Source organism: Humulus lupulus, chromosome 3 (genome assembly GCF_963169125.1).
Source record: "Humulus lupulus chromosome 3, drHumLupu1.1, whole genome shotgun sequence".
Taxonomy (NCBI): Eukaryota; Viridiplantae; Streptophyta; class Magnoliopsida; order Rosales; family Cannabaceae; genus Humulus; species Humulus lupulus.
Window position 1 is genome coordinate 123,072,008 of NC_084795.1, and position 8,292 is coordinate 123,080,299.

Genomic DNA, 8,292 nt, shown 5'->3' on the forward strand with positions numbered 1-8,292 from the left:
TTTTTCATAAGAAATCATAACTCAGAATGGTCGAAACCACAACAACAACCACCAGCACAACAATAATGGGTAGAAGAGAAAGCATCTTGATAGTAAGCAGGCCGACAATGACAAAAGAGCACGGACAAACAATGGAAATAATAGGTTGGGTTATGTGGAATACCCTCAGTGTTCTAAATGCCAAAATAGAATCTTGGGGAGTTTCGTGCAAACACCAAGGGTTATTTCAATTATGGCCAGGAAGGTCATCGAAAGAAGGAATGTCCACAACTCAAACAAGAAGAAAAGAAGGACAACAAGATGGTTCCAGCTAGATTCTTTGTCTTGACCGAAGGAGAAGCCGAAGCTAGTAACAAAGTGGTCATAGGTCAGATTCCTATCCTCTGTAATATATGTTCAGTATTGTTTGATTCGGGAGCAACGCACTCGTATATCTCGTTAGGAATGATAGAGAAATTAGGCAAACCTTATGAAAGATTTAGAACTAGGTTTGTGACAAAATTGCCTTCGGGGGAAGTAGTCCTATCATCACAACTAGTACAAGGAGTACCGATCAAAATTGAGGGCACAGAACTAGAAGGAGACCTAATAAAGCTAGAAATCAAAGACTTCGACGTAATACTGGGAATGGATTGTCTAGCAAGACATGGAGCAACCATTGACTGTAGACTTAAGCAAGAGACGTTCAAAACTCCTGATGGTCAGAAACTATGTTTTATGGGAAAGGTTTCAGGACTACGGACACCGCTTATCTCATCTCTCAAAGTTCAGAGGATGATGGAGAAAGGATGTCACGCATTCTTAGCAAATGTCACGGATGTGGCACAAGAAACAACATTAAAGGTTGGAGACGTCCACATTATAAAGGAATTTTTAGAGATATTTCCTGATGATTTACCAGGGTTACCGCCTACTCGGGAAATTGACTTCACAATAGAATTAGTATCGGGAACCAAGCCCATCTCCAAGGCACCATACCGGATGGCACCTGCTGAACTCAAGGAGTTGAAAACGCAATTGCAAGAACTCTTAGACTTGGGTTTCATCAGACCAAGCCATTTTCCATGGGGAGCACCAGTTCTATTTGTGAAGAAGAATGATGGAAGCATGCGGATGTGTATCGATTACCACGAGCTGAACAAGGTGACAATTAAAAATAAGTACCGGCTACCCCGGATCAATGACTTATTTGATCAACTCCAAGGAGCGACCGTGTTTTCTAAGATTGATCTGCGGTCCGATTATCACCAGCTCAAGGTACGGGAAGAGGATATACCAAAGACAACTTTTAGAACTCGATATGGACATTACGAGTTTCTAGTTATGTCTTTTGGTCTTACCAACGCTCCAGCTACATTCATGGATTTAATGAATTGGGTCTTCAAGGATTATTTTGACAAATTCATCGCAGTGTTCATTGACGATATTTTGGTGTACTCTAAGGACGAAGTCGAGCACGAGGAACATTTAAGAATGACTATGCTGCAACTGAAGGAGCATCAACTTTATGCCAAGTTCAAGATATGTGAATTTTGGCTATCGTAAGTAGCGTTCCTCGGCCATATAGTATCCAAAGACGAAGTTGCAATAGACCCAGCTAAGATAAAGGCTATGAAGGATTGGCCAAGACCTAAGAATGTGTCAGAACTTAGAAGTTTTCTCTGGCTAGCAGGCTATTATCGAAGATTTGTAGAAGGCTTTTCTAAGATAGCACTCCGCTTACTAACCTAACCCGGAAACAACAAAAGTTCAACTGGATGGATAGATGTCAAGAGAGCTTCTAGTTGTTCAAGGATAAGTTATGCTCAGCACCAGTACTTTGTGTACCAATACCCAACAACAAGTTTGTAGTATACTGTGATGCGTCAAAGCAAGGTTTGGGTTGTGTGCTGATGCAAAATGACAAAGTGATAGCCTACGCATCAAGGCAACTGAAGGAATACGAGCAACGCTATCCAACACACGATATGGAGTTGGTAGCGGTGGTTTTCGCATTGAAAATCTGGCGCCACTATCTTTATGGAGAACGGTGTGAGATTTATACGGACCACAAGAGTCTAAAATATTTCTTCACGCAGAAAGAGCTCAACATGAGGCAACGCAGGTGATTAGAACTAGTAAAGGATTATGAATGTGAAATCCCATATCACCCAGGAAAAGCGAATGTAGTTGCAAATGCGTTAAGTCAGAAGAGTTATGAAAATCTAGCAGCATTATCCGTAATAGAAAAGTCACTTCAGCAAAAGCTGATTAATGCCGGAATAGAACTAGTCATTGTTCAACTGGCTAACTTGTCCATCCAGTCAAGTCTATTCGAAGATATACAGATCGGGCAAGGGCATGATGACACGTTAGTATCACATATGGCTGCAGTCAAACAAGGCGAGACTATAGATTTCTCTACATCAGGACAGGGGTTCTTAAAATATAAAGGATGGGTGTGCGTGCCGAATGATGATGGAATTAAGATGAAGATTTTAGAAGAGGCACACACTACCCCATACTCAGTTCACCCGGGGTCGACCAAGATGACTCACGACCTTAAGGCACTATATTGGTGGCCAGGAATGAAGAAAGACGTAGCAGAATATGTGTCCAAATGCCTAGTATGCCAGCAAGTAAAAGCGGAACATCAGCGACCTACAGACTTATTGCAACTGCTTAGTATTTTGGAATGGAAGTAGGATGATATAGCCATGGACTTTGTGATAGGATTGCCACGAACAAATAAGCAGCACGACTCGGCTTGGGTTGTTGTAGATAGACTCACCAAATCAGCTCACTTCCTACCTGTCAAGACTACGTACACTGCTGACCAGTATCCAGACATTTATGTTCACGAAATAGTACGACTACATGGAATCCCTAAGACCATAGGATCCGATAGAGGATCGATTTTTACATCGAGATTTTGGGGAAGCTTGCAGCAAGCCATGGGTACCAAGCTAAGTCTTAGCATGACATTTCATCCTTAGACCGATGGTCAGTCCGAGCATACTATACAGATTTTAGAAGATATGTTGCACGCTTGTGTACTGGACTTCGGAGGATTGTGGAGTAAGTATTTGCCACTTATAGAATTCTCCTACAATAATAGCTATCAGGCAACGATCGGTATTACACCCTATGAATTACTTTATGGAAGGAAGTGTCGATCATCGTACATTGGGATGAGGTAGGAGAAAGACAACTTCTTGGACCCAAAGTTGTTAGAGAGGCTCAGGATGCAGTGGTGCTGATTAGAAAGCGTATGCTCACTGCTCAGAGTTGACAGAAGAGTAATGCGAATGCCAAGCAGTGAGATGTGGAATTCAAAGTCGGAGATCAAGTCTTCTTAAAGATATCTCCTATGAAAGGAGTGAAGTGGTTTGGGAAGAAAGGCAAACTTAGTCCCCCGTTTATAGGTCCTTTTGAGATATTGGACAAGGTGGGAACAATTGCATATAGATTAGCCCTCCAGCCAGCTCTAGCAGTTAGCCACAATGTGTTTCACATCTCGATGCTGCGTAGGTATGTGTTAGACCCATCTCAGGTCCTCAAGTATGATACGTTAGCACTTCAGAAAGACCTAAGTTACGAGGAACGACCAGTTAGCATCCTAGAGAAGGGGATGAAGGAATTACAGTCTAAGAGTATTCCAATAGTCAAGGTCCTATGGAGTAATAGTTCAGAACAGGAGGCAATGTAGGAGTTGGAGGAAGACATCCTAGCACGGTATCAGAAATTGTTTGGTAAGTAAATTTCGGGGACGAAATTCTTTTAAGTAGGGGAGAATTGTAGCGTCTCGGAATTTTACTTAGCTAGATAGTAGTAGAAGTTGTTGTAGCTTGTAGTATTTTAGTTTTAGTGGATATTTGTTCAAGCCGGGATTAATTAGGAAACTCATAGAAATAGTTGTGGATTTTATAAGTTTAACCTATAGTTTAGAAATATTAATTTTAACATAAGGTTTGATTAATATAGCTGGTCCTAGAAATATTATTTTTTATAACCTAAGGTTTAGATAGAATTATTAAGAGCGTGACACATTTCACAAGCATGTTCATTGAGGATTCAAGCATTTTAGATGAATAAATTACGAAAAGATAGATCTAGAAGCTCTAGAACCTTCCAAGAGATGTTAGGATTATGTTTTACTCAATCAAAATTGTTTTAACAAACTTCAAATATGCTAAAAGTGTGCAAAAACGTGTTTAAAATATCACCGCCGATATATCGCAGCTATAGGGTCGATACATCACCTACGGAAGATACAGAAAACACGTCGATTTCGCACGAACGAAACCACGAAAGCTCGGGGCATAGGTAGGGGCGAAATATCGCCTAGGGTAGGTGATATGTCGACTCTTGGAGCCATTTTTGAAACTTTGTGGATTTAAATTAGAAACAGCCCTCAACCACTTGGACTTGCTCTTGAACGTTTTTGACCGACTTCTGAGCATCTGTTGAAATGAAAATTCAAATAAATTCAATTATTATTCATTTATTTATTCCTTTTAAAAGAGGTTAGTTTCACTCCTTGAACTCTATAAATAGAACCTAGTACTCAGCCATTTCATTCATCATTCAAGCATTCTTCAGAGGCTCCAAGTTGCTAAGTTTATTCTAGAGAGAAAACACTAGGGTTTTGGGATTCAAAAGCTTTTCAATCTATGCTTTATAAACACTTGTGAAGTAAGATAGAGGGACATTTCAATATTGAGGTGTAGATCAAATTTCTAGTCCATTTAAGGTATTCTTATCCTCAGGTTTAATCCATCATAGTTCTTTTATTTTCTTTCATTTTCTTTCAGATCCTAACTTGATTTTATGGCTTCTTGGTTAGGTGTTTAAGTTTCTTGAAACTTAAGGTTTTTCAGTAAGTTTCTATCTTAATGGTTTAGATTTCTTTTTCATCTCCATTTCTTTAGAACTCATGATTCTTACTGTTGGTTTTAGGAGTTTTCCAATCCCGTTCTTGTCACCAATATCCCGGTTTTGGTAAGGAAAATAGGTTAGATTATATGTGTTATGATATGTTTAAATGCTATGATATGTTATGTGCTATGTATATATGTATGAATATGTTTTTAGTCGCTTGGGGCTTATAGTTGCTTAGATAGCAAACCCCAAGATTTTTTTTTTCATTATCGTGGTTTAGAGTTATTAGGTACCCTACCTCGATTAGTAGACTGAGGACCTAGATGGTTTATCATATACTACGTTGTAATCTAACCTACCTTGATTATTAGACTGAGGACCTAGATGGTTTATCACATGCCACGATAGTGAGTTAATGGCCATTAATATTGTAGTCCTATATGATATACATTTTTTTGTCATATGTTTTATGATATAGTCTTATGATTTATGATATATGTTTTTAGTAGATTTTCCTTGCTGGGCATTAGGCTCATTCCTTTTATTTTAGATGGTGCAAGAAAATGAGCTTTAAGGCGGGATGGATTCTTGGCAGCTTTGGCATGTGTATTAGGAGATGACTGATTGAATGGACTGCTGGAAGATCGAGGATGAAATTGTTTCAAGTCTTTTAATTTATGATTTCATGTATTTCCACACTTAGTATTTAAACAATTTATTTAAAGTTTATGTTTTTATGTTTTATCTATTAAACAATGGGATCTCGTACCATATTTTGTATCCCGTACCGTATTTTGGATTTTTAATAAAGTTTTATTATTTCTTGAATGTATTCCAAAATAGTAGTTATGTTTAGTAGGTTTTAAGGGTCCGAGGTCTAGAATTAGACGGTGCATTACAAATCGTTTCGTTTTATTTTTCATATTCATATTATATATTGATTAACATATTGCATAATAAAGGATCCTCATATAAAGATTGTTTTGTTGGGGTTTTATGCCCTAATTAAAACTCAATTTCTTTGTAATCTCATTTTATTATCAATAAAAGAATAGAAATCATTTTTTGACTTGGTCAATCACTTTGCTCACATTTTTTATTTTCATGATTATTTGTTTAATATAAACTTCTATTAAATCCCGAGCATATAGCTAATCGTGTTTATAGTGACGTAATCTCAGTGGAATATAAATATGATTATATGTTCAAAATAAGTTAGTCCTAAGACTAGTCAGTGCACAGAATTTACATTGACTTGCCAATCTACGATATGATCTATTTACACATTACATTGTTATGTTATTTCCAAAACATTAGCAAAGTAGATAAGATCGGATGTATTTGTTACATCGGACAGGACCGATATTGACATTTGATAAGATAAGTAAACATACTGTTATTATCTATTCTAGTCATATCATATAGTTGACCATAAGTCAATTCAATCTCAATTCTGAGTGGTTAGTATTCTAACTGATTGTATTATTTGAGTTCATTGACTTGTTCGTTACCATCTTACCCTACGGACTAGCCCATACTTACATCTTGGAAACACGGTAGTATAATTGAATGGGAGTGTTAATCATAGATATGAACATCTATAGCTTCTGATGAAGAAGTGAAACGATGGTTTCCTTATAGTTTGGTTCAAGGTGTTAAATGATAGAGATCTCATTTCAATAATTAAATTAGTTTACTTAAATATCATTTACAAGGAACTAATTGTTTTAAGGATAAAATACAATGAGGGGTAAAACGGTATTTTAGTCTCATCTCATTGTAGACCGTCTATAGAGGATTGAGTGACAATTGTGGTTGTAACAATGAATAATTAATAGTGTTTCTATATTTGTTATAGAGCGTTCTATGAATTCAAGAGTGCAATTCCGAGTATATAGTGGAGTCACGAGGAATTAATAAGTTAGTAAATTTATTTGTTAGATTTATGATAACTTATTGTAGCTTGATTTCATGGGTCCATGGTTCCCATTGTACATTGGATAAAATCATCTAGATATCAATTAGAATTATCAAAGTTGACTAGGTTAATTTTGGATAGTTTCACAGAGTTATGTAATTTAGAGAAGAAAAGAGAAGTTAGGGCAGATTTATTAATTAAGATAAATTGGTATCTAAATTAATAAATAAGTTTAAATCAAGGTTCAAATTATAAATAATTAATTTGATAAAGGATTTAAATAATTATTTAATTAATTAAATCAATAGAAAATAATACAGGCTTTGATTTTAAGTCTAATAGGCTTATAATCAAATGGGAAATTTCATGGGCCTAAAGCCCATGATAATTTCAACCTAGGGCTTCAAATTGGATATTATTTTATTGATTTTTTTAATTAAATTAAATGGCCTAATTAAGTCTATAAAATGAGTGCTTAGAGAGAAGTCAAAACAGAAGTTTGACAAGTCACAAGTCAGATTTTCTGATAGGTTTTAGATTCTCTCTAAACACAAGTCATTTTCTAAGCTTCTTTGTTATTTTCTCTTCTTCTCTCTGTATCTATCTCATGTGTTGAGAATTACCCACACTAGTCTAGGTGATTCTAAGGATACATTGGAAGATTGTGAAGAAATTAGAACGGTTTAGTTTCTTGATAATACTCTACGACTGATATGATACAAGGGTTAGAGAAAATGAAGGAAGGACTCACTAATTATGTTGCGTATATTGTAAGTATTATTATCATTGTTTCTCTTTGAATTCAATTTTAGAAACATGTTCTAGGTTATCTCATATTAATTTGTTTAATATTAGATCTACATGAAAATAAATAAAGATCATGTATAAGTTTCCCAACAACTAGCCTCACAGCATTTGGTAATCTTTTTTTTTCATGCATGAACATGTTAAAAATTGGATTATTTGATGTGTTTGAATAATTGGATGGTTTTTCATGTTTTTATGAAGCATGTTGATTTTATGTGATTATTAGCAATTTTTAGTTTATTTTGTTGTGTTTTCTATGCTATTAATATTTATATATGCTTTATGTTGTGTAAAACATGTTAAAAATTAATTAGAAAATGGTTTTGGCTTGAAAAATTGCTTAAAAAAAATTTTGAAATTTTTTTTTGCACTGGCTGCCAACGCGAGCAACCGCGCGCCCAGCCCCGCCAAATTTTTGTTTTTTTTTTAAATTAAAGAAAAATAAAATTTGTGGAAATTAATTATTTATAATCAAAGCCAAAAATATCAGATTTGTTTTTGTATTTAATTTTTTTTTTAATAAGATATTTTTGTTAGTTGAGATTTAAATAATTAGATATTTTCTACAAAGATTCAAATATAAATTTAAAAATGGGCTAACAATTTAATTTAAAATCTTTTAATATATTAAAATATTAGAATTATGATATCAGATATTTAAGATATTTTCATTTAAATTCTTGATTTTTTTATTAAATCTTTATTTG